The sequence below is a fragment of the Euwallacea fornicatus genome, unplaced genomic scaffold (genome assembly GCF_040115645.1).
Source record: "Euwallacea fornicatus isolate EFF26 unplaced genomic scaffold, ASM4011564v1 scaffold_49, whole genome shotgun sequence".
Taxonomy (NCBI): Eukaryota; Metazoa; Arthropoda; class Insecta; order Coleoptera; family Curculionidae; genus Euwallacea; species Euwallacea fornicatus.
In genome coordinates this window covers 781,280-806,376 of record NW_027096017.1, presented here as the reverse complement: position 1 = coordinate 806,376, position 25,097 = coordinate 781,280, and positions in this window count along the sequence as shown.

Here is a 25,097-nt window from a genome sequence, read left to right as displayed (position 1 = left end):
AGCTCGACGAGATCTTTAAGATGTCACACCACATCATTATTGCATCTTGTTGAATTTCCAAGAAAAATAGTACTTTACGTGCTCAAACACACAACTTTTGAGACTTTTCAAAATTTGAAGCTCGATAACTTCGGCAAATGAGGACCAAATTTGTTAAACAAAGTGTGAAATTAATCAGCTCGACGAGATCTTTAAGATGTCTCACCACATCATTATTGCATCTTGTTGAATTTCCAAGAAAAATAGTACTTTATGTGCTCAAACACACAACTTTTGAGACTTTTCAAAATTTGAAGCTCGATAACTTCGGCAAATGAGGACCAAATTTGTTAAACAAAGTGTGAAATTAATCAGCTCGACGAGATCTTTAATATGTCACAACAAATCATTATTGCATCTTGTTGAATTTCCAAGAAAAATAGTACTTTACGTGCTCAAACACACAACTTTTGAGACTTTTCAAAATTTGAAGTTCGATATCTTCGGCAAATGAGGACCAAATTTGTTAAACAAAGTGTGAAATTAATCAGCTCGACGAGAGTTTGAAGATGCCACAACACATCATTATTGTATCTTGTTGAAATTTCAAGAAACATAGTACTTTATGTGCTCAAACACACAACTTTTGAGACTTTTCAAAATTTGAAGCTCGATAACTTCGGCAAATGAGGACCGAATTTGTTAAACAAAGTGTGAAATTAATCAGCTCGACTAGAGTTTGAAGATGCCACAAAACATCATTATTGCATCTTGTTGAATTTCCCAGAAAAATAGTACTTTACGTGCTCAAACACACAACTTTTGAGACTTTTCAAAATTTGAAGCTCGATAACTTCGGCAAATGAGGACCAAATTTGTTAAACAAAGTGTGAAATTAATCAGCTCGACTAGAGTTTGAAGATGCCACACCACATCATTATTGCATCTTGTTGAATTTCCAAGAAAAATAGTACTTTATGTGCTCAAACACACAACTTTTGAGACTTTTCAAAATTTGAAGGTCGATAACTTCGGCAAATGAGGACCTAATTTGTTAAACAAAGTGTGAAATTAATCAGCTCGACTAGAGTTTGAAGATGCCACAACACATCATTATTGCATCTTGTTGAATTTCCAACAAAAATAGTACTTTATGTGCTCAAACACACAACTTTTGAGACTTTTCAAAATTTGAAGCTCGATAACTTCGGCAAATGAGGACCAAATTTGTTAAACAAAGTGTCAAATTAATCAGCTCGACGAGATCTTTAAGATGTCACACCACATCATTATTGCATCTTGTTGAATTTCCAAGAAAAATAGTACTTTACGTGCTCAAACACACAACTTTTGAGACTTTTCAAAATTTGAAGCTCGATAACTTCGGCAAATGAGGACCAAATTTGTTAAACAAAGTGTCAAATTAATCAGATCGACGAGATCTTTAAGATGTCACACCACATCATTATTGCATCTTGTTGAATTTCCAAGAAAAATAGTACTTTACGTGCTCAAACACAACTTTTGAGACTTTTCAAAATTTGAAGCTCGATAACTTCGGCAAATGTGTACCAAATTTGTTAACCAAAGTGTCAAATTAATCAGCTCGACGAGATCTTTAAGATGTCACACCACATCATTATTGCATCTTGTTGAATTTCCAAGAAAAATAGTACTTTACGTGCTCAAACACACAACTTTTGAGACTTTTCAAAATTTGAAGCTCGATAACTTCGGCAAATGAGGACCAAATTTGTTAAACAAAGTGTCAAATTAATCAGCTCGACGAGATCTTTAAGATGTCACACCACATCATTATTGCATCTTGTTGAATTTCCAAGAAAAATAGTACTTTATGTGCTCAAACACACAACTTTTGAGACTTTTCAAAATTTGAAGGTCGATAACTTCGGCAAATGAGGACCAAATTTGTTAAACGAAGTGTCAAATTAATCAGCTCGACGAGATCTTTAAGATGTCTCACCACATCATTATTGCATCTTGTTGAATTTCCAAGAAAAATAGTACTTTATGTGCTCAAACACACAACTTTTGAGACTTTTCAAAATTTGAAGGTCGATAACTTCGGCAAATGAGGACCTAATTTGTTAAACAAAGTGTGAAATTAATCAGCTCGACTAGAGTTTGAAGATGCCACAACACATCATTATTGCATCTTGTTGAATTTCCAAGAAAAATAGTACTTTATGTGCTCAAACACACAACTTTTGAGACTTTTCAAAATTTGAAGCTCGATAACTTCGGCAAATGAGGACCAAATTTGTTAAACGAAGTGTCAAATTAATCAGCTCGACGAGATCTTTAAGATGTCTCACCACATCATTATTGCATCTTGTTGAAATTTCCAAGAAAAATAGTACTTTACGTGCTCAAACACACAACTTTTGAGACTTTTCAAAATTTGAAGCTCGATAACATCGGCAAATGAGGACCAAATTTGTTAAACAAAGTGTCAAATTAATCAGCTCGACGAGATCTTTAAGATGTCACACCACATCATTATTGCATCTTGTTGAATTTCCAAGAAAAATAGTACTTTACGTGCTCAAACACAACTTTTGAGACTTTTCAAAATTTGAAGCTCGATAACTTCGGCAAATGTGGACCAAATTTGTTAACCAAAGTGTCAAATTAATCAGCTCGACGAGATCTTTAAGATGTCACACCACATCATTATTGCATCTTGTTGAATTTCCAAGAAAAATAGTACTTTACGTGCTCAAACACACAACTTTTGAGACTTTTCAAAATTTGAAGCTCGATAACTTCGGCAAATGAGGACCAAATTTGTTAAACAAAGTGTGAAATTAATCAGCTCGACGAGATCTTTAAGATGTCTCACCACATCATTATTGCATCTTGTTGAATTTCCAAGAAAAATAGTACTTTATGTGCTCAAACACACAACTTTTGAGACTTTTCAAAATTTGAAGCTCGATAACTTCGGCAAATGAGGACCAAATTTGTTAAACAAAGTGTGAAATTAATCAGCTCGACGAGATCTTTAATATGTCACAACAAATCATTATTGCATCTTGTTGAATTTCCAAGAAAAATAGTACTTTACGTGCTCAAACACACAACTTTTGAGACTTTTCAAAATTTGAAGTTCGATATCTTCGGCAAATGAGGACCAAATTTGTTAAACAAAGTGTGAAATTAATCAGCTCGACGAGAGTTTGAAGATGCCACAACACATCATTATTGTATCTTGTTGAAATTTCAAGAAACATAGTACTTTATGTGCTCAAACACACAACTTTTGAGACTTTTCAAAATTTGAAGCTCGATAACTTCGGCAAATGAGGACCGAATTTGTTAAACAAAGTGTGAAATTAATCAGCTCGACTAGAGTTTGAAGATGCCACAAAACATCATTATTGCATCTTGTTGAATTTCCCAGAAAAATAGTACTTTACGTGCTCAAACACACAACTTTTGAGACTTTTCAAAATTTGAAGCTCGATAACTTCGGCAAATGAGGACCAAATTTGTTAAACAAAGTGTGAAATTAATCAGCTCGACTAGAGTTTGAAGATGCCACACCACATCATTATTGCATCTTGTTGAATTTCCAAGAAAAATAGTACTTTACGTGCTCAAACACACAACTTTTGAGACTTTCCAAAATTTGAAGCTTGAAAACTTCGGCAAATGAGGACCAAATTTGTTAAACAAAGTGTCAAATTAATCAGCTCGACGAGATCTTTAAGATGTCACACCACATCATTATTGCATCTTGTTGAATTTCCAAGAAAAATAGTACTTTACGTGCTCAAACACACAACTTTTGAGACTTTTCAAAATTTGAAGCTCGATAACTTCGGCAAATGAGGACCAAATTTGTTAAACAAAGTGTCAAATTAATCAGCTCGACGAGATCTTTAAGATGTCACACCACATCATTATTGCATCTTGTTGAATTTCCAAGAAAAATAGTACTTTACGTGCTCAAACACAACTTTTGAGACTTTTCAAAATTTGAAGCTCGATAACTTCGGCAAATGTGTACCAAATTTGTTAACCAAAGTGTCAAATTAATCAGCTCGACGAGATCTTTAAGATGTCACACCACATCATTATTGCATCTTGTTGAATTTCCAAGAAAAATAGTACTTTACGTGCTCAAACACACAACTTTTGAGACTTTTCAAAATTTGAAGCTCGATAACTTCGGCAAATGAGGACCAAATTTGTTAAACAAAGTGTGAAATTAATCAGCTCGACTAGAGTTTGAAGATGCCACAACACATCATTATTGCATCTTGTTGAATTTCCAAGAAAAATAGTACTTTATGTGCTCAAACACACAACTTTTGAGACTTTTCAAAATTTGAAGGTCGATAACTTCGGCAAATGAGGACCAAATTTGTTAAACGAAGTGTCAAATTAATCAGCTCGACGAGATCTTTAAGATGTCTCACCACATCATTATTGCATCTTGTTGAATTTCCAAGAAAAATAGTACTTTATGTGCTCAAACACACAACTTTTGAGACTTTTCAAAATTTGAAGCTCGATAACTTCGGCAAATGAGGACCAAATTTGTTAAACAAAGTGTGAAATTAATCAGCTCGACTAGAGTTTGAAGATGCCACAACACATCATTATTGCATCTTGTTGAATTTCCAAGAAAAATAGTACTTTACGTGCTCAAACACACAACTTTTGAGACTTTCCAAAATTTGAAGCTTGAAAACTTCGGCAAATGAGGACCAAATTTGTTAAACAAAGTGTGAAATTAATCAGCTCGACTAGAGTTTGAAGATGCCACAACACATCATTATTGCATCTTGTTGAATTTCCAAGAAAAATAGTACTTTATGTGCTCAAACACACAACTTTTGAGACTTTTCAAAATTTGAAGCTCGATAACTTCGGCAAATGAGGACCAAATTTGTTAAACAAAGTGTGAAATTAATCAGCTCGACTAGAGTTTGAAGATGCCACAACACATCATTATTGCATCTTGTTGAATTTCCAAGAAAAATAGTACTTTACGTGCTCAAACAGACAACTTTTGAGACTTTCCAAAATTTGAAGCTTGAAAACTTCGGCAAATGAGGACCAAATTTGTTAAACAAAGTGTCAAATTAATCAGCTCGACGAGATCTTTAAGATGTCACACCACATCATTATTGCATCTTGTTGAATTTCCAAGAAAAATAGTACTTTACGTGCTCAAACACACAACTTTTGAGACTTTTCAAAATTTGAAGCTCGATAACTTCGGCAAATGAGGACCAAATTTGTTAAACAAAGTGTGAAATTAATCAGCTCGACGAGATCTTTAAGATGTCTCACCACATCATTATTGCATCTTGTTGAATTTCCAAGAAAAATAGTACTTTATGTGCTCAAACACACAACTTTTGAGACTTTTCAAAATTTGAAGCTCGATAACTTCGGCAAATGAGAACCAAATTTGTTAACCAAAGTGTCAAATTAATCAGCTCGACGAGATCTTTAAGATGTCACACCACATCATTATTGCATCTTGTTGAATTTCCAAGAAAAATAGTACTTTATGTGCTCAAACACACAACTTTCGAGACTTTTCAAAATTTGAAGGTCGATAACTTCGGCAAATGAGGACCAAATTTGTTAAACAAAGTGTGAAATTAATCAGCTCGACTAGAGTTTGAAGATGCCACACCACATCATTATTGCATCTTGTTGAATTTCCAAGAAAAATAGTACTTTACGTGCTCAAACACACAACTTTTGAGACTTTCCAAAATTTGAAGCTTGAAAACTTCGGCAAATGAGGACCAAATTTGTTAAACAAAGTGTCAAATTAATCAGCTCGACGAGATCTTTAAGATGTCACACCACATCATTATTGCATCTTGTTGAATTTCCAAGAAAAATAGTACTTTACGTGCTCAAACACACAACTTTTGAGACTTTTCAAAATTTGAAGCTCGATAACTTCGGCAAATGAGGACCAAATTTGTTAAACAAAGTGTGAAATTAATCAGCTCGACGAGATCTTTAAGATGTCTCACCACATCATTATTGCATCTTGTTGAATTTCCAAGAAAAATAGTACTTTATGTGCTCAAACACACAACTTTTGAGACTTTTCAAAATTTGAAGCTCGATAACTTCGGCAAATGAGAACCAAATTTGTTAACCAAAGTGTCAAATTAATCAGCTCGACGAGATCTTTAAGATGTCACACCACATCATTATTGCATCTTGTTGAATTTCCAAGAAAAATAGTACTTTATGTGCTCAAACACACAACTTTCGAGACTTTTCAAAATTTGAAGGTCGATAACTTCGGCAAATGAGGACCAAATTTGTTAAACAAAGTGTGAAATTAATCAGCTCGACTAGAGTTTGAAGATGCCACACCACATCATTATTGCATCTTGTTGAATTTCCAAGAAAAATAGTACTTTACGTGCTCAAACACACAACTTTTGAGACTTTCCAAAATTTGAAGCTTGAAAACTTCGGCAAATGAGGACCAAATTTGTTAAACAAAGTGTCAAATTAATCAGCTCGACGAGATCTTTAAGATGTCACACCACATCATTATTGCATCTTGTTGAATTTCCAAGAAAAATAGTACTTTACGTGCTCAAACACACAACTTTTGAGACTTTTCAAAATTTGAAGCTCGATAACTTCGGCAAATGAGGACCAAATTTGTTAAACAAAGTGTGAAATTAATCAGCTCGACGAGATCTTTAAGATGTCTCACCACATCATTATTGCATCTTGTTGAATTTCCAAGAAAAATAGTACTTTATGTGCTCAAACACACAACTTTTGAGACTTTTCAAAATTTGAAGCTCGATAACTTCGGCAAATGAGGACCGAATTTGTTAAACAAAGAGTGAAATTAATCAGCTCGACGAGAGTTTGAAGATGCCACAACACATCAGTATTGCATCTTGTTGAATTTTCAAGAAAAATAGTACTTTACGTGCTCAAACACACAACTTTTGAGACTTTTCAAAATTTGAAGCTCGATAACTTCGGCAAATGAGGACCAAATTTGTTAAACAAAGTGTGAAATTAATCAGCTCGACTAGAGTTTGAAGATGCCACACCACATCATTATTGCATCTTGTTGAATTTCCAAGAAAAATAGTACTTTACGTGCTCAAACACACAACTTTTGAGACTTTCCAAAATTTGAAGCTTGAAAACTTCGGCAAATGAGGACCAAATTTGTTAAACAAAGTGTCAAATTAATCAGCTCGACGAGATCTTTAAGATGTCACACCACATCATTATTGCATCTTGTTGAATTTCCAAGAAAAATAGTACTTTACGTGCTCAAACACACAACTTTTGAGACTTTTCAAAATTTGAAGCTCGATAACTTCGGCAAATGAGGACCAAATTTGTTAAACAAAGTGTCAAATTAATCAGCTCGACGAGATCTTTAAGATGTCACACCACATCATTATTGCATCTTGTTGAATTTCCAAGAAAAATAGTACTTTACGTGCTCAAACACAACTTTTGAGACTTTTCAAAATTTGAAGCTCGATAACTTCGGCAAATGTGTACCAAATTTGTTAACCAAAGTGTCAAATTAATCAGCTCGACGAGATCTTTAAGATGTCACACCACATCATTATTGCATCTTGTTGAATTTCCAAGAAAAATAGTACTTTACGTGCTCAAACACACAACTTTTGAGACTTTTCAAAATTTGAAGCTCGATAACTTCGGCAAATGAGGACCAAATTTGTTAAACAAAGTGTGAAATTAATCAGCTCGACTAGAGTTTGAAGATGCCACAACACATCATTATTGCATCTTGTTGAATTTCCAAGAAAAATAGTACTTTATGTGCTCAAACACACAACTTTTGAGACTTTTCAAAATTTGAAGGTCGATAACTTCGGCAAATGAGGACCTAATTTGTTAAACAAAGTGTGAAATTAATCAGCTCGACTAGAGTTTGAAGATGCCACAACACATCATTATTGCATCTTGTTGAATTTCCAAGAAAAATAGTACTTTATGTGCTCAAACACACAACTTTTGAGACTTTTCAAAATTTGAAGCTCGATAACTTCGGCAAATGAGGACCAAATTTGTTAAACGAAGTGTCAAATTAATCAGCTCGACGAGATCTTTAAGATGTCTCACCACATCATTATTGCATCTTGTTGAAATTTCCAAGAAAAATAGTACTTTACGTGCTCAAACACACAACTTTTGAGACTTTTCAAAATTTGAAGCTCGATAACTTCGGCAAATGAGGACCAAATTTGTTAAACAAAGTGTCAAATTAATCAGCTCGACGAGATCTTTAAGATGTCACACCACATCATTATTGCATCTTGTTGAATTTCCAAGAAAAATAGTACTTTACGTGCTCAAACACAACTTTTGAGACTTTTCAAAATTTGAAGCTCGATAACTTCGGCAAATGTGTACCAAATTTGTTAACCAAAGTGTCAAATTAATCAGCTCGACGAGATCTTTAAGATGTCACACCACATCATTATTGCATCTTGTTGAATTTCCAAGAAAAATAGTACTTTACGTGCTCAAACACACAACTTTTGAGACTTTTCAAAATTTGAAGCTCGATAACTTCGGCAAATGAGGACCAAATTTGTTAAACAAAGTGTGAAATTAATCAGCTCGACTAGAGTTTGAAGATGCCACAACACATCATTATTGCATCTTGTTGAATTTCCAAGAAAAATAGTACTTTATGTGCTCAAACACACAACTTTTGAGACTTTTCAAAATTTGAAGGTCGATAACTTCGGCAAATGAGGACCTAATTTGTTAAACAAAGTGTGAAATTAATCAGCTCGACTAGAGTTTGAAGATGCCACAACACATCATTATTGCATCTTGTTGAATTTCCAAGAAAAATAGTACTTTATGTGCTCAAACACACAACTTTTGAGACTTTTCAAAATTTGAAGCTCGATAACTTCGGCAAATGAGGACCGAATTTGTTAAACAAAGTGTGAAATTAATCAGCTCGACTAGAGTTTGAAGATGCCACAACACATCATTATTGCATCTTGTTGAATTTCCAAGAAAAATAGTACTTTACGTGTTCAAACACACAACTTTTGAGACTTTCCAAACTTTGAAGCTCGATAACTTCGGCAAATGAGGACCAAATTTGTTAAACAAAGTGTGAAATTAATCAGCTCGACTAGAGTTTGAAGATGCCACAACACATCATTATTGCATCTTGTTGAATTTCCAAGAAAAATAGTACTTTACGTGTTCAAACACACAACTTTTGAGACTTTCCAAAATTTGAAGCTTGAAAACTTCGGCAAATGAGGACCAAATTTGTTAAACGAAGTGTCAAATTAATCAGCTCGACGAGATCTTTAAGATGTCTCACCACATCATTATTGCATCTTGTTGAATTTCCAAGAAAAATAGTACTTTATGTGCTCAAACACACAACTTTTGAGACTTTTCAAAATTTGAAGCTCGATAACTTCGGCAAATGAGGACCGAATTTGTTAAACAAAGAGTGAAATTAATCAGCTCGACGAGAGTTTGAAGATGCCACAACACATCATTATTGCATCTTGTTGAATTTCCAAGAAAAATAGTACTTTACGTGCTCAAACACACAACTTTTGAGACTTTTCAAAATTTGAAGCTTGAAAACTTCGGCAAATGAGGACCAAATTTGTTAAACGAAGTGTCAAATTAATCAGCTCGACGAGATCTTTAAGATGTCTCACCACATCATTATTGCATCTTGTTGAAATTTCCAAGAAAAATAGTACTTTACGTGCTCAAACACACAACTTTTGAGACTTTTCAAAATTTGAAGCTCGATAACTTCGGCAAATGAGGACCAAATTTGTTAAACAAAGTGTCAAATTAATCAGCTCGACGAGATCTTTAAGATGTCACACCACATCATTATTGCATGTTGTTGAATTTCCAAGAAAAATAGTACTTTACGTGCTCAAACACAACTTTTGAGACTTTTCAAAATTTGAAGCTCGATAACTTCGGCAAATGTGGACCAAATTTGTTAACCAAAGTGTCAAATTAATCAGCTCGACGAGATCTTTAAGATGTCACACCACATCATTATTGCATCTTGTTGAATTTCCAAGAAAAATAGTACTTTACGTGCTCAAACACACAACTTTTGAGACTTTTCAAAATTTGAAGCTCGATAACTTCGGCAAATGAGGACCAAATTTGTTAAACAAAGTGTGAAATTAATCAGCTCGACGAGATCTTTAAGATGTCTCACCACATCATTATTGCATCTTGTTGAATTTCCAAGAAAAATAGTACTTTATGTGCTCAAACACACAACTTTTGAGACTTTTCAAAATTTGAAGCTCGATAACTTCGGCAAATGAGAAACAAATTTGTTAACCAAAGTGTCAAATTAATCAGCTCGACGAGATCTTTAAGATGTCACACCACATCATTATTGCATCTTGTTGAATTTCCAAGAAAAATAGTACTTTATGTGCTCAAACACACAACTTTCGAGACTTTTCAAAATTTGAAGGTCGATAACTTCGGCAAATGAGGACCAAATTTGTTAAACAAAGTGTGAAATTAATCAGCTCGACTAGAGTTTGAAGATGCCACACCACATCATTATTGCATCTTGTTGAATTTCCAAGAAAAATAGTACTTTACGTGCTCAAACACACAACTTTTGAGACTTTCCAAAATTTGAAGCTTGAAAACTTCGGCAAATGAGGACCAAATTTGTTAAACAAAGTGTCAAATTAATCAGCTCGACGAGATCTTTAAGATGTCACACCACATCATTATTGCATCTTGTTGAATTTCCAAGAAAAATAGTACTTTACGTGCTCAAACACACAACTTTTGAGACTTTTCAAAATTTGAAGCTCGATAACTTCGGCAAATGAGGACCAAATTTGTTAAACAAAGTGTGAAATTAATCAGCTCGACGAGATCTTTAAGATGTCTCACCACATCATTATTGCATCTTGTTGAATTTCCAAGAAAAATAGTACTTTATGTGCTCAAACACACAACTTTTGAGACTTTTCAAAATATGAAGCTCGATAACTTCGGCAAATGAGGACCGAATTTGTTAAACAAAGAGTGAAATTAATCAGCTCGACGAGAGTTTGAAGATGCCACAACACATCAGTATTGCATCTTGTTGAATTTCCAAGAAAAATAGTACTTTACGTGCTCAAACACACAACTTTTGAGACTTTTCAAAATTTGAAGCTCGATAACTTCGGCAAATGAGGACCAAATTTGTTAAACAAAGTGTGAAATTAATCAGCTCGACTAGAGTTTGAAGATGCCACACCACATCATTATTGCATCTTGTTGAATTTCCAAGAAAAATAGTACTTTACGTGCTCAAACACACAACTTTTGAGACTTTCCAAAATTTGAAGCTTGAAAACTTCGGCAAATGAGGACCAAATTTGTTAAACAAAGTGTCAAATTAATCAGCTCGACGAGATCTTTAAGATGTCACACCACATCATTATTGCATCTTGTTGAATTTCCAAGAAAAATAGTACTTTACGTGCTCAAACACACAACTTTTGAGACTTTTCAAAATTTGAAGCTCGATAACTTCGGCAAATGAGGACCAAATTTGTTAAACAAAGTGTCAAATTAATCAGCTCGACGAGATCTTTAAGATGTCACACCACATCATTATTGCATCTTGTTGAATTTCCAAGAAAAATAGTACTTTACGTGCTCAAACACAACTTTTGAGACTTTTCAAAATTTGAAGCTCGATAACTTCGGCAAATGTGTACCAAATTTGTTAACCAAAGTGTCAAATTAATCAGCTCGACGAGATCTTTAAGATGTCACACCACATCATTATTGCATCTTGTTGAATTTCCAAGAAAAATAGTACTTTACGTGCTCAAACACACAACTTTTGAGACTTTTCAAAATTTGAAGCTCGATAACTTCGGCAAATGAGGACCAAATTTGTTAAACAAAGTGTGAAATTAATCAGCTCGACTAGAGTTTGAAGATGCCACAACACATCATTATTGCATCTTGTTGAATTTCCAAGAAAAATAGTACTTTATGTGCTCAAACACACAACTTTTGAGACTTTTCAAAATTTGAAGGTCGATAACTTCGGCAAATGAGGACCAAATTTGTTAAACGAAGTGTCAAATTAATCAGCTCGACGAGATCTTTAAGATGTCTCACCACATCATTATTGCATCTTGTTGAATTTCCAAGAAAAATAGTACTTTATGTGCTCAAACACACAACTTTTGAGACTTTTCAAAATTTGAAGGTCGATAACTTCGGCAAATGAGGACCTAATTTGTTAAACAAAGTGTGAAATTAATCAGCTCGACTAGAGTTTGAAGATGCCACAACACATCATTATTGCATCTTGTTGAATTTCCAAGAAAAATAGTACTTTATGTGCTCAAACACACAACTTTTGAGACTTTTCAAAATTTGAAGCTCGATAACTTCGGCAAATGAGGACCAAATTTGTTAAACGAAGTGTCAAATTAATCAGCTCGACGAGATCTTTAAGATGTCTCACCACATCATTATTGCATCTTGTTGAATTTCCAAGAAAAATAGTACTTTATGTGCTCAAACACACAACTTTTGATACTTTTCAAACTTTGAAGCTAGATAACTTCGGCAAATGAGAACCAAATTTGTTAACCAAAGTGTCAAATTAATCAGCTCGACGAGATCTTTAAGATGTCACACCACATCATTATTGCATCTTGTTGAATTTCCAAGAAAAATAGTACTTTATGTGCTCAAACACACAACTTTCGAGACTTTTCAAAATTTGAAGGTCGATAACTTCGGCAAATGAGGACCAAATTTGTTAAACAAAGTGTGAAATTAATCAGCTCGACTAGAGTTTGAAGATGCCACACCACATCATTATTGCATCTTGTTGAATTTCCAAGAAAAATAGTACTTTACGTGCTCAAACACACAACTTTTGAGACTTTCCAAAATTTGAAGCTTGAAAACTTCGGCAAATGAGGACCAAATTTGTTAAACAAAGTGTCAAATTAATCAGCTCGACGAGATCTTTAAGATGTCACACCACATCATTATTGCATCTTGTTGAATTTCCAAGAAAAATAGTACTTTACGTGCTCAAACACACAACTTTTGAGACTTTTCAAAATTTGAAGCTCGATAACTTCGGCAAATGAGGACCAAATTTGTTAAACAAAGTGTGAAATTAATCAGCTCGACGAGATCTTTAAGATGTCTCACCACATCATTATTGCATCTTGTTGAATTTCCAAGAAAAATAGTACTTTATGTGCTCAAACACACAACTTTTGAGACTTTTCAAAATTTGAAGCTCGATAACTTCGGCAAATGAGGACCGAATTTGTTAAACAAAGAGTGAAATTAATCAGCTCGACGAGAGTTTGAAGATGCCACAACACATCATTATTGCATCTTGTTGAATTTCCAAGAAAAATAGTACTTTACGTGCTCAAACACACAACTTTTGAGACTTTTCAAAATTTGAAGCTCGATAACTTCGGCAAATGAGGACCAAATTTGTTAAACAAAGTGTGAAATTAATCAGCTCGACTAGAGTTTGAAGATGCCACAACACATCATTATTGCATCTTGTTGAATTTCCAAGAAAAATAGTACTTTACGTGCTCAAACACACAACTTTTGAGACTTTTCAAAATTTGAAGCTCGATAACTTCGGCAAATGAGGACCAAATTTGTTAAGCAAAGTGTGAAATTAATCAGCTCGACTAGAGTTTGAAGATGCCACAACACATCATTATTGCATCTTGTTGAATTTCCAAGAAAAATAGTACTTTACGTGCTCAAACACACAACTTTTGAGACTTTCCAAAATTTGAAGCTTGAAAACTTCGGCAAATGAGGACCAAATTTGTTAACCAAAGTGTCAAATTAATCAGCTCGACGAGATCTTTAATATGTCACAACAAATCATTATTGCATCTTGTTGAATTTCCAAGAAAAATAGTACTTTACGTGCTCAAACACACAACTTTTGAGACTTTTCAAAATTTGAAGCTCGATAACTTCGGCAAATGAGGACCAAATTTGTTAAACGAAGTGTCAAATTAATCAGCTCGACGAGATCTTTAAGATGTCTCACCACATCATTATTGCATCTTGTTGAATTTCCAAGAAAAATAGTACTTTATGTGCTCAAACACACAACTTTTGATACTTTTCAAACTTTGAAGCTAGATAACTTCGGCAAATGAGAACCAAATTTGTTAACCAAAGTGTCAAATTAATCAGCTCGACGAGATCTTTAAGATGTCACACCACATCATTATTGCATCTTGTTGAATTTCCAAGAAAAATAGTACTTTATGTGCTCAAACACACAACTTTCGAGACTTTTCAAAATTTGAAGGTCGATAACTTCGGCAAATGAGGACCAAATTTGTTAAACAAAGAGTGAAATTAATCAGCTCGACTAGAGTTTGAAGATGCCACAACACATCATTATTGCATCTTGTTGAATTTCCAAGAAAAATAGTACTTTACGTGCTCAAACACACAACTTTTGAGACTTTCCAAACTTTGAAGCTCGATAACTTCGGCAAATGAGGACCAAATTTGTTAAACGAAGTGTCAAATTAATCAGCTCGACGAGATCTTTAAGATGTCTCACCACATCATTATTGCATCTTGTTGAATTTCCAAGAAAAATAGTACTTTACGTGCTCAAAAACACAACTTTTGAGACTTTTCAAAATTTGAAGCTCGATAACTTCGGCAAATGAGGACCAAATTTGTTAAACAAAGTGTGAAATTAATCAGCTCGACGAGAGTTTGAAGATGCCACAACACATCATTATTGCATCTTGTTGAATTTCCAAGAAAAATAGTACTTTACGTGCTCAAACACACAACTTTTGAGACTTTTCAAAATTTGAAGCTCGATATCTTCGGCAAATGAGGACCAAATTTGTTAACCAAATTGTCAAATTAATCAGCTCGACGAGATCTTTAATATGTCACAACAAATCATTATTGCATCTTGTTGAATTTCCAAGAAAAATAGTACTTTACGTGCTCAAACACACAACTTTAGAGACTTTTCAAAATTTGAAGCTTGAAAACTACGGCAAATGAGGACCAAATTTGTTAAACAAAGTGTCAAATTAATCAGCTCGACGAGATCTTTAATATGTCACAACAAATCATTATTGCATCTTGTTGAATTTCCAAGAAAAATAGTACTTTACGTGCTCAAACACACAACTTTTGAGACTTTTCAAAATTTGAAGCTCGATAACTTCGGCAAATGAGGACCAAATTTGTTAAACAAAGTGTGAAATTAATCAGCTCGACGAGATCTTTAAGATGTCTCACCACATCATTATTGCATCTTGTTGAATTTCCAAGAAAAATAGTACTTTACGTGCTCAAACACACAACTTTTGAGACTTTCCAAAATTTGAAGCTTGAAAACTTCGGCAAATGAGGACCAAATTTGTTAACCAAAGTGTCAAATTAATCAGCTCGACGAGATCTTTAATATGTCACAACAAATCATTATTGCATCTTGTTGAATTTCCAAGAAAAATAGTACTTTACGTGCTCAAACACAACTTTTGAGACTTTTCAAAATTTGAAGCTCGATAACTTCGGCAAATGAGGACCAAATTTGTTAAACAAAGTGTGAAATTAATCAGCTCGACGAGATCTTTAAGATGTCTCACCACATCATTATTGCATCTTGTTGAATTTCCAAGAAAAATAGTACTTTATGTGCTCAAACACACAACTTTTGAGACTTTTCAAAATTTGAAGGTCGATAACTTCGGCAAATGAGAACCAAATTTGTTAACCAAAGTGTCAAATTAATCAGCTCGACGAGATCTTTAAGATGTCACACCACATCATTATTGCATCTTGTTGAATTTCCAAGAAAAATAGTACTTTACGTGCTCAAACACACAACTTTTGAGACTTTCCAAAATTTGAAGCTTGAAAACTTCGGCAAATGAGGACCAAATTTGTTAAACAAAGTGTCAAATTAATCAGCTCGACGAGATCTTTAATTTGTCACAACAAATCATTATTGCATCTTGTTGAATTTCCAAGAAAAATAGTACTTTACGTGCTCAAACACAACTTTTGAGACTTTTCAAAATTTGAAGCTCGATAACTTCGGCAAATGTGGACCAAATTTGTTAAACAAAGTGTGAAATTAATCAGCTCGACGAGATCTTTAATATGTCACAACAAATCATTATTGCATCTTGTTGAATTTCCAAGAAAAATAGTACTTTATGTGCTCAAACACACAACTTTTGAGACTTTTCAAAATTTGAAGCTCGATAACTTCGGCAAATGAGGACCAAATTTGTTAAACAAAGTGTGAAATTAATCAGCTCGACGAGATCTTTAATATGTCACAACAAATCATTATTGCATCTTGTTGAATTTCCAAGAAAAATAGTACTTTACGTGCTCAAACACACAACTTTTGAGACTTTCCAAAATTTGAAGCTTGAAAACTTCGGCAAATGAGGACCAAATTTGTTAAACAAAGTGTCAAATTAATCAGCTCGACGAGATCTTTAAGATGTCACACCACATCATTATTGCATCTTGTTGAATTTCCAAGAAAAATAGTACTTTACGTGCTCAAACACACAACTTTTGAGACTTTTCAAAATTTGAAGCTCGATAACTTCGGCAAATGAGGACCAAATTTGTTAAACAAAGTGTGAAATTAATCAGCTCGACGAGAGTTTGAAGATGCCACAACACATCATTATTGCGTCTTGTTGAATTTCCAAGAAAAATAGTACTTTACGTGTTCAAACACACAACTTTTGAGACTTTCCAAACTTTGAAGCTCGATAACTTCGGCAAATGAGGACCAAATTTGTTAAACGAAGTGTCAAATTAATCAGCTCGACGAGATCTTTAAGATGTCACACCACATCATTATTGCATCTTGTTGAATTTCCAAGAAAAATAGTACTTTATGTGCTCAAACACACAACTTTCGAGACTTTTCAAAATTTGAAGGTCGATAACTTCGGCAAATGAGGACCAAATTTGTTAAACAAAGTGTGAAATTAATCAGCTCGACTAGAGTTTGAAGATGCCACACCACATCATTATTGCATCTTGTTGAATTTCCAAGAAAAATAGTACTTTACGTGCTCAAACACACAACTTTTGAGACTTTCCAAAATTTGAAGCTTGAAAACTTCGGCAAATGAGGACCAAATTTGTTAAACAAAGTGTCAAATTAATCAGCTCGACGAGATCTTTAAGATGTCACACCACATCATTATTGCATCTTGTTGAATTTCCAAGAAAAATAGTACTTTACGTGCTCAAACACACAACTTTTGAGACTTTTCAAAATTTGAAGCTCGATAACTTCGGCAAATGAGGACCAAATTTGTTAAACAAAGTGTGAAATTAATCAGCTCGACGAGATCTTTAAGATGTCTCACCACATCATTATTGCATCTTGTTGAATTTCCAAGAAAAATAGTACTTTATGTGCTCAAACACACAACTTTTGAGACTTTTCAAAATTTGAAGCTCGATAACTTCGGCAAATGAGGACCGAATTTGTTAAACAAAGAGTGAAATTAATCAGCTCGACGAGAGTTTGAAGATGCCACAACACATCATTATTGCATCTTGTTGAATTTCCAAGAAAAATAGTACTTTACGTGCTCAAACACACAACTTTTGAGACTTTTCAAAATTTGAAGCTCGATAACTTCGGCAAATGAGGACCAAATTTGTTAAACAAAGTGTGAAATTAATCAGCTCGACTAGAGTTTGAAGATGCCACAACACATCATTATTGCATCTTGTTGAATTTCCAAGAAAAATAGTACTTTACGTGCTCAAACACACAACTTTTGAGACTTTTCAAAATTTGAAGCTCGATAACTTCGGCAAATGAGGACCAAATTTGTTAAACAAAGTGTGAAATTAATCAGCTCGACTAGAGTTTGAAGATGCCACAACACATCATTATTGCATCTTGTTGAATTTCCAAGAAAAATAGTACTTTACGTGCTCAAACACACAACTTTTGAGACTTTCCAAAATTTGAAGCTTGAAAACTTCGGCAAATGAGGACCAAATTTGTTAACCAAAGTGTCAAATTAATCAGCTCGACGAGATCTTTAATATGTTACAACAAATCATTATTGCATCTTGTTGAATTTCCAAGAAAAATAGTACTTTACGTGCTCAAACACACAACTTTTGAGACTTTTCAAAATTTGAAGCTCGATAACTTCGGCAAATGAGGACCAAATTTGTTAAACAAAGTGTGAAATTAATCAGCTCGACGAGATCTTTAAGATGTCACACCACATCATTATTGCATCTTGTTGAATTTCCAAGAAAAATAGTACTTTACGTGCTCAAACACACAACTTTTGAGACTTTTCAAAATTTGATGCTCGATAACTTCGGCAAATGAGGACCAAATTTGTTAAACAAAGTGTGAAATTAATCAGCTCGACGAGATCTTTAAGATGTCTCACCACATCATTATTGCATCTTGTTGAATTTCCAAGAAAAATAGTACTTTATGTGTTCAAACACACAACTTTTGAGACTTTTCAAAATTTGAAGGTCGATAACTTCGGCAAATGAGAACCAAATTTGTTAACCAAAGTGTCAAATTAATCAGCTCGACGAGATCTTTAAGATGTCACACCACATCATTATTGCATCTTGTTGAATTTCCAAGAAAAATAGTACTTTACGTGCTCAAACACACAACTTTTGAGACTTTTCAAAATTTGATGCTCGATAACTTCGGCAAATGAGGACCAAATTTGTTAACCAAAGTGTCAAATTAATCAGCTCGACGAGATCTTTAAGATGTCACACCACATCATTATTGCATCTTGTTGAATTTCCAAGAAAAATAGTACTTTACGTGCTCAAACACACAACTTTTGAGACTTTTCAAAATTTGATGCTCGATAACTTCGGCAAATGAGGACCAAATTTGTTAAACAAAGTGTGAAATTAATCAGCTCGACGAGATCTTTAAGATGTCTCACCACATCATTATTGCATCTTGTTGAATTTCCAAGAAAAATAGTACTTTATGTGTTCAAACACACAACTTTTGAGACTTTTCAAAATTTGAAGGTCGATAACTTCGGCAAATGAGAACCAAATTTGTTAACCAAAGTGTCAAATTAATCAGCTCGACGAGATCTTTAAGATGTCTCACCACATCATTATTGCATCTTGTTGAATTTCCAAGAAAAATAGTACTTTATGTGTTCAAACACACAACTTTTGAGACTTTTCAAAATTTGAAGCTCGATAACTTCGGCAAATGAGGACCAAATTTGTTAAACAAAGTGTGAAATTAATCAGCTCGACGAGATCTTTAAGATGTCACAACAAATCATTATTGCATCTTGTTGAATTTCCAAGAAAAATAGTACTTTACGTGCTCAAACACACAACTTTTGAGACTTTTCAAAATTTGAAGCTCGATAACTTCGGCAAATGAGGACCAAATTTGTTAAACAAAGTGTGAAATTAATCAGCTCGACGAGATCTTTAAGATGTCTCACCACATCATTATTGCATCTTGTTGAATTTCCAAGAAAAATAGTACTTTACGTGCTCAAACACACAACTTTTGAGACTTTCCAAAATTTGAAGCTTGAAAACTTCGGCAAATGAGGACCAAATTTGTTAACCAAAGTGTCAAATTAATCAGCTCGACGAGATCTTTAATATGTCACAACAAATCATTATTGCATCTTGTTGAATTTCCAAGAAAAATAGTACTTTACGTGCTCAAACACAACTTTTGAGACTTTTCAAAATTTGAAGCTCGATAACTTCGGCAAATGAGGACCAAATTTGTTAAACAAAGTGTGAAATTAATCAGCTCGACGAGATCTTTAAGATGTCTCACCACATCATTATTGCATCTTGTTGAATTTCCAAGAAAAATAGTACTTTATGTGCTCAAACACACAACTTTTGAGACTTTTCAAAATTTGAAGGTCGATAACTTCGGCAAATGAGAACCAAATTTGTTAACCAAAGTGTCAAATTAATCAGCTCGACGAGATCTTTAAGATGTCACACCACATCATTATTGCATCTTGTTGAATTTCCAAGAAAAATAGTACTTTACGTGCTCAAACACACAACTTTTGAGACTTTCCAAAATTTGAAGCTTGAAAACTTCGGCAAATGAGGACCAAATTTGTTAAACAAAGTGTCAAATTAATCAGCTCGACGAGATCTTTAATATGTCACAACAAATCATTATTGCATCTTGTTGAATTTCCAAGAAAAATAGTACTTTACGTGCTCAAACACAACTTTTGAGACTTTTCAAAATTTGAAGCTCGATAACTTCGGCAAATGTGGACCAAATTTGTTAAACAAAGTGTGAAATTAATCAGCTCGACGAGATCTTTAATATGTCACAACAAATCATTATTGCATCTTGTTGAATTTCCAAGAAAAATAGTACTTTATGTGCTCAAACACACAACTTTTGAGACTTTTCAAAATTTGAAGCTCGATAACTTCGGCAAATGAGGACCAAATTTGTTAAACAAAGTGTGAAATTAATCAGCTCGACGAGATCTTTAATATGTCACAACAAATCATTATTGCATCTTGTTGAATTTCCAAGAAAAATAGTACTTTACGTGCTCAAACACACAACTTTTGAGACTTTCCAAAATTTGAAGCTTGAAAACTTCGGCAAATGAGGACCAAATTTGTTAAACAAAGTGTCAAATTAATCAGCTCGACGAGATCTTTAAGATGTCACACCACATCATTATTGCATCTTGTTGAATTTCCAAGAAAAATAGTACTTTACGTGCTCAAACACACAACTTTTGAGACTTTCCAAAATTTGAAGCTTGAAAACTTCGGCAAATGAGGACCAAATTTGTTAAACAAAGTGTCAAATTAATCAGCTCGACGAGATCTTTAAGATGTCACACCACATCATTATTGCATCTTGTTGAATTTCCAAGAAAAATAGTACTTTACTTGCTCAAACACACAACTTTTGAGACTTTTCAAAATTTGAAGCTCGATAACTTCGGCAAATGAGGACCAAATTTGTTAAACAAAGTGTGAAATTAATCAGCTCGACGAGAGTTTGAAGATGCCACAACACATCATTATTGCGTCTTGTTGAATTTCCAAGAAAAATAGTACTTTACGTGTTCAAACACACAACTTTTGAGACTTTCCAAACTTTGAAGCTCGATAACTTCGGCAAATGAGGACCAAATTTGTTAAACGAAGTGTCAAATTAATCAGCTCGACGAGATCTTTAAGATGTCACACCACATCATTATTGCATCTTGTTGAATTTCCAAGAAAAATAGTACTTTATGTGCTCAAACACACAACTTTCGAGACTTTTCAAAATTTGAAGGTCGATAACTTCGGCAAATGAGGACCAAATTTGTTAAACAAAGTGTGAAATTAATCAGCTCGACTAGAGTTTGAAGATGCCACACCACATCATTATTGCATCTTGTTGAATTTCCAAGAAAAATAGTACTTTACGTGCTCAAACACACAACTTTTGAGACTTTCCAAAATTTGAAGCTTGAAAACTTCGGCAAATGAGGACCAAATTTGTTAAACAAAGTGTCAAATTAATCAGCTCGACGAGATCTTTAAGATGTCACACCACATCATTATTGCATCTTGTTGAATTTCCAAGAAAAATAGTACTTTACGTGCTCAAACACACAACTTTTGAGACTTTTCAAAATTTGAAGCTCGATAACTTCGGCAAATGAGGACCAAATTTGTTAAACAAAGTGTGAAATTAATCAGCTCGACGAGATCTTTAAGATGTCTCACCACATCATTATTGCATCTTGTTGAATTTCCAAGAAAAATAGTACTTTATGTGCTCAAACACACAACTTTTGAGACTTTTCAAAATTTGAAGCTCGATAACTTCGGCAAATGAGGACCGAATTTGTTAAACAAAGAGTGAAATTAATCAGCTCGACGAGAGTTTGAAGATGCCACAACACATCATTATTGCATCTTGTTGAATTTCCAAGAAAAATAGTACTTTACGTGCTCAAACACACAACTTTTGAGACTTTTCAAAATTTGAAGCTCGATAACTTCGGCAAATGAGGACCAAATTTGTTAAACAAAGTGTGAAATTAATCAGCTCGACTAGAGTTTGAAGATGCCACAACACATCATTATTGCATCTTGTTGAATTTCCAAGAAAAATAGTACTTTACGTGCTCAAACACACAACTTTTGAGACTTTTCAAAATTTGAAGCTCGATAACTTCGGCAAATGAGGACCAAATTTGTTAAACAAAGTGTGAAATTAATCAGCTCGACTAGAGTTTGAAGATGCCACAACACATCATTATTGCATCTTGTTGAATTTCCAAGAAAAATAGTACTTTACGTGCTCAAACACACAACTTTTGAGACTTTCCAAAATTTGAAGCTTGAAAACTTCGGCAAATGAGGACCAAATTTGTTAACCAAAGTGTCAAATTAATCAGCTCGACGAGATCTTTAATATGTCACAACAAATCATTATTGCATCTTGTTGAATTTCCAAGAAAAATAGTACTTTACGTGCTCAAACACACAACTTTTGAGACTTTTCAAAATTTGAAGCTCGATATCTTCGGCAAATGAGGACCAAATTTGTTAACCAAAGTGTCAAATTAATCAGCTCGACGAGATCTTTAATATGTCACAACAAATCATTATTGCATCTTGTTGAATTTCCAAGAAAAATAGTACTTTACGTGCTCAAACACACAACTTTTGAGACTTTTCAAAATTTGATGCTCGATAACTTCGGCAAATGAGGACCAAATTTGTTAAACAAAGTGTGAAATTAATCAGCTCGACGAGATCTTTAAGATGTCTCACCACATCATTATTGCATCTTGTTGAATTTCCAAGAAAAATAGTACTTTATGTGCTCAAACACACAACTTTTGAGACTTTTCAAAATTTGAAGGTCGATAACTTCGGCAAATGAGAACCAAATTTGTTAACCAAAGTGTCAAATTAATCAGCTCGACGAGATCTTTAAGATGTCACACCACATCATTATTGCATCTTGTTGAATTTCCAAGAAAAATAGTACTTTACGTGCTCAAACACACAACTTTTGAGACTTTCCAAAATTTGAAGCTTGAAAACTTCGGCAAATGAGGACCAAGTTTGTTAACCAAAGTGTCAAATTAATCAGCTCGACTAGAGTTTGAAGATGCCACAACACATTATTATTGCATCTTGTTGAATTTCCAAGAAAAATAGTACTTTACGTGCTCAAACACACAACTTTTGAGACTTTCCAAAATTTGAAGCTTGAAAACTTCGGCAAATGAGGACCAAATTTGTTAACCAAAGTGTCAAATTAATCAGCTCGACTAGAGTTTGAAGATGCCACAACACATCATTATTGCATCTTGTTGAATTTCCAAGAAAAATAGTACTTTACGTGCTCAAACACACAACTTTTGAGACTTTCCAAAATTTGAAGCTTGAAAACTTCGGCAAATGAGGACCAAATTTGTTAACCAAAGTGTCAAATTAATCAGCTCGACGAGATCTTTAATATGTCACAACAAATCATTATTGCATCTTGTTGAATTTCCAAGAAAAATAGTACTTTACGTGCTCAAACACACAACTTTTGAGACTTTCCAAAATTTGAAGCTTGAAAACTTCGGCAAATGAGGACCAAATTTGTTAACCAAAGTGTCAAATTAATCAGCTCGACTAGAGTTTGAAGATGCCACAACACATTATTATTGCATCTTGTTGAATTTCCAAGAAAAATAGTACTTTACGTGCTCAAACACACAACTTTTGAGACTTTTCAAAATTTGAAGCTCGATAACTTCGGCAAATGAGGACCAAATTTGTTAAACAAAGTGTCAAATTAATCAGCTCGACGAGATCTTTAAGATGTCACACCACATCATTATTGCATCTTGTTGAATTTCCAAGAAAAATAGTACTTTACGTGCTCAAACACAACTTTTGAGACTTTTCAAAATTTGAAGCTCGATAACTTCGGCAAATGAGGACCAAATTTGTTAAACAAAGTGTGAAATTAATCAGCTCGACGAGATCTTTAAGATGTCTCACCACATCATTATTGCATCTTGTTGAATTTCCAAGAAAAATAGTACTTTATGTGCTCAAACACACAACTTTTGAGACTTTTCAAAATTTGAAGCTCGATAACTTCGGCAAATGAGAACCAAATTTGTTAACCAAAGTGTCAAATTAATCAGCTCGACGAGATCTTTAAGATGTCACACCACATCATTATTGCATCTTGTTGAATTTCCAAGAAAAATAGTACTTTATGTGCTCAAACACACAACTTTCGAGACTTTTCAAAATTTGAAGGTCGATAACTTCGGCAAATGAGGACCAAATTTGTTAAACAAAGTGTGAAATTAATCAGCTCGACTAGAGTTTGAAGATGCCACACCACATCATTATTGCATCTTGTTGAATTTCCAAGAAAAATAGTACTTTACGTGCTCAAACACACAACTTTTGAGACTTTCCAAAATTTGAAGCTTGAAAACTTCGGCAAATGAGGACCAAATTTGTTAAACAAAGTGTCAAATTAATCAGCTCGACGAGATCTTTAAGATGTCACACCACATCATTATTGCATCTTGTTGAATTTCCAAGAAAAATAGTACGTTACGTGCTCAAACACACAACTTTTGAGACTTTTCAAAATTTGAAGCTCGATAACTTCGGCAAATGAGGACCAAATTTGTTAAACAAAGTGTGAAATTAATCAGCTCGACGAGATCTTTAAGATGTCTCACCACATCATTATTGCATCTTGTTGAATTTCCAAGAAAAATAGTACTTTATGTGCTCAAACACACAACTTTTGAGACTTTTCAAAATTTGAAGCTCGATAACTTCGGCAAATGAGGACCGAATTTGTTAAACAAAGAGTGAAATTAATCAGCTCGACGAGAGGTTGAAGATGCCACAACACATCATTATTGCATCTTGTTGAATTTCCAAGAAAAATAGTACTTTACGTGCTCAAACACACAACTTTTGAGACTTTCCAAAATTTGAAGGTCGAT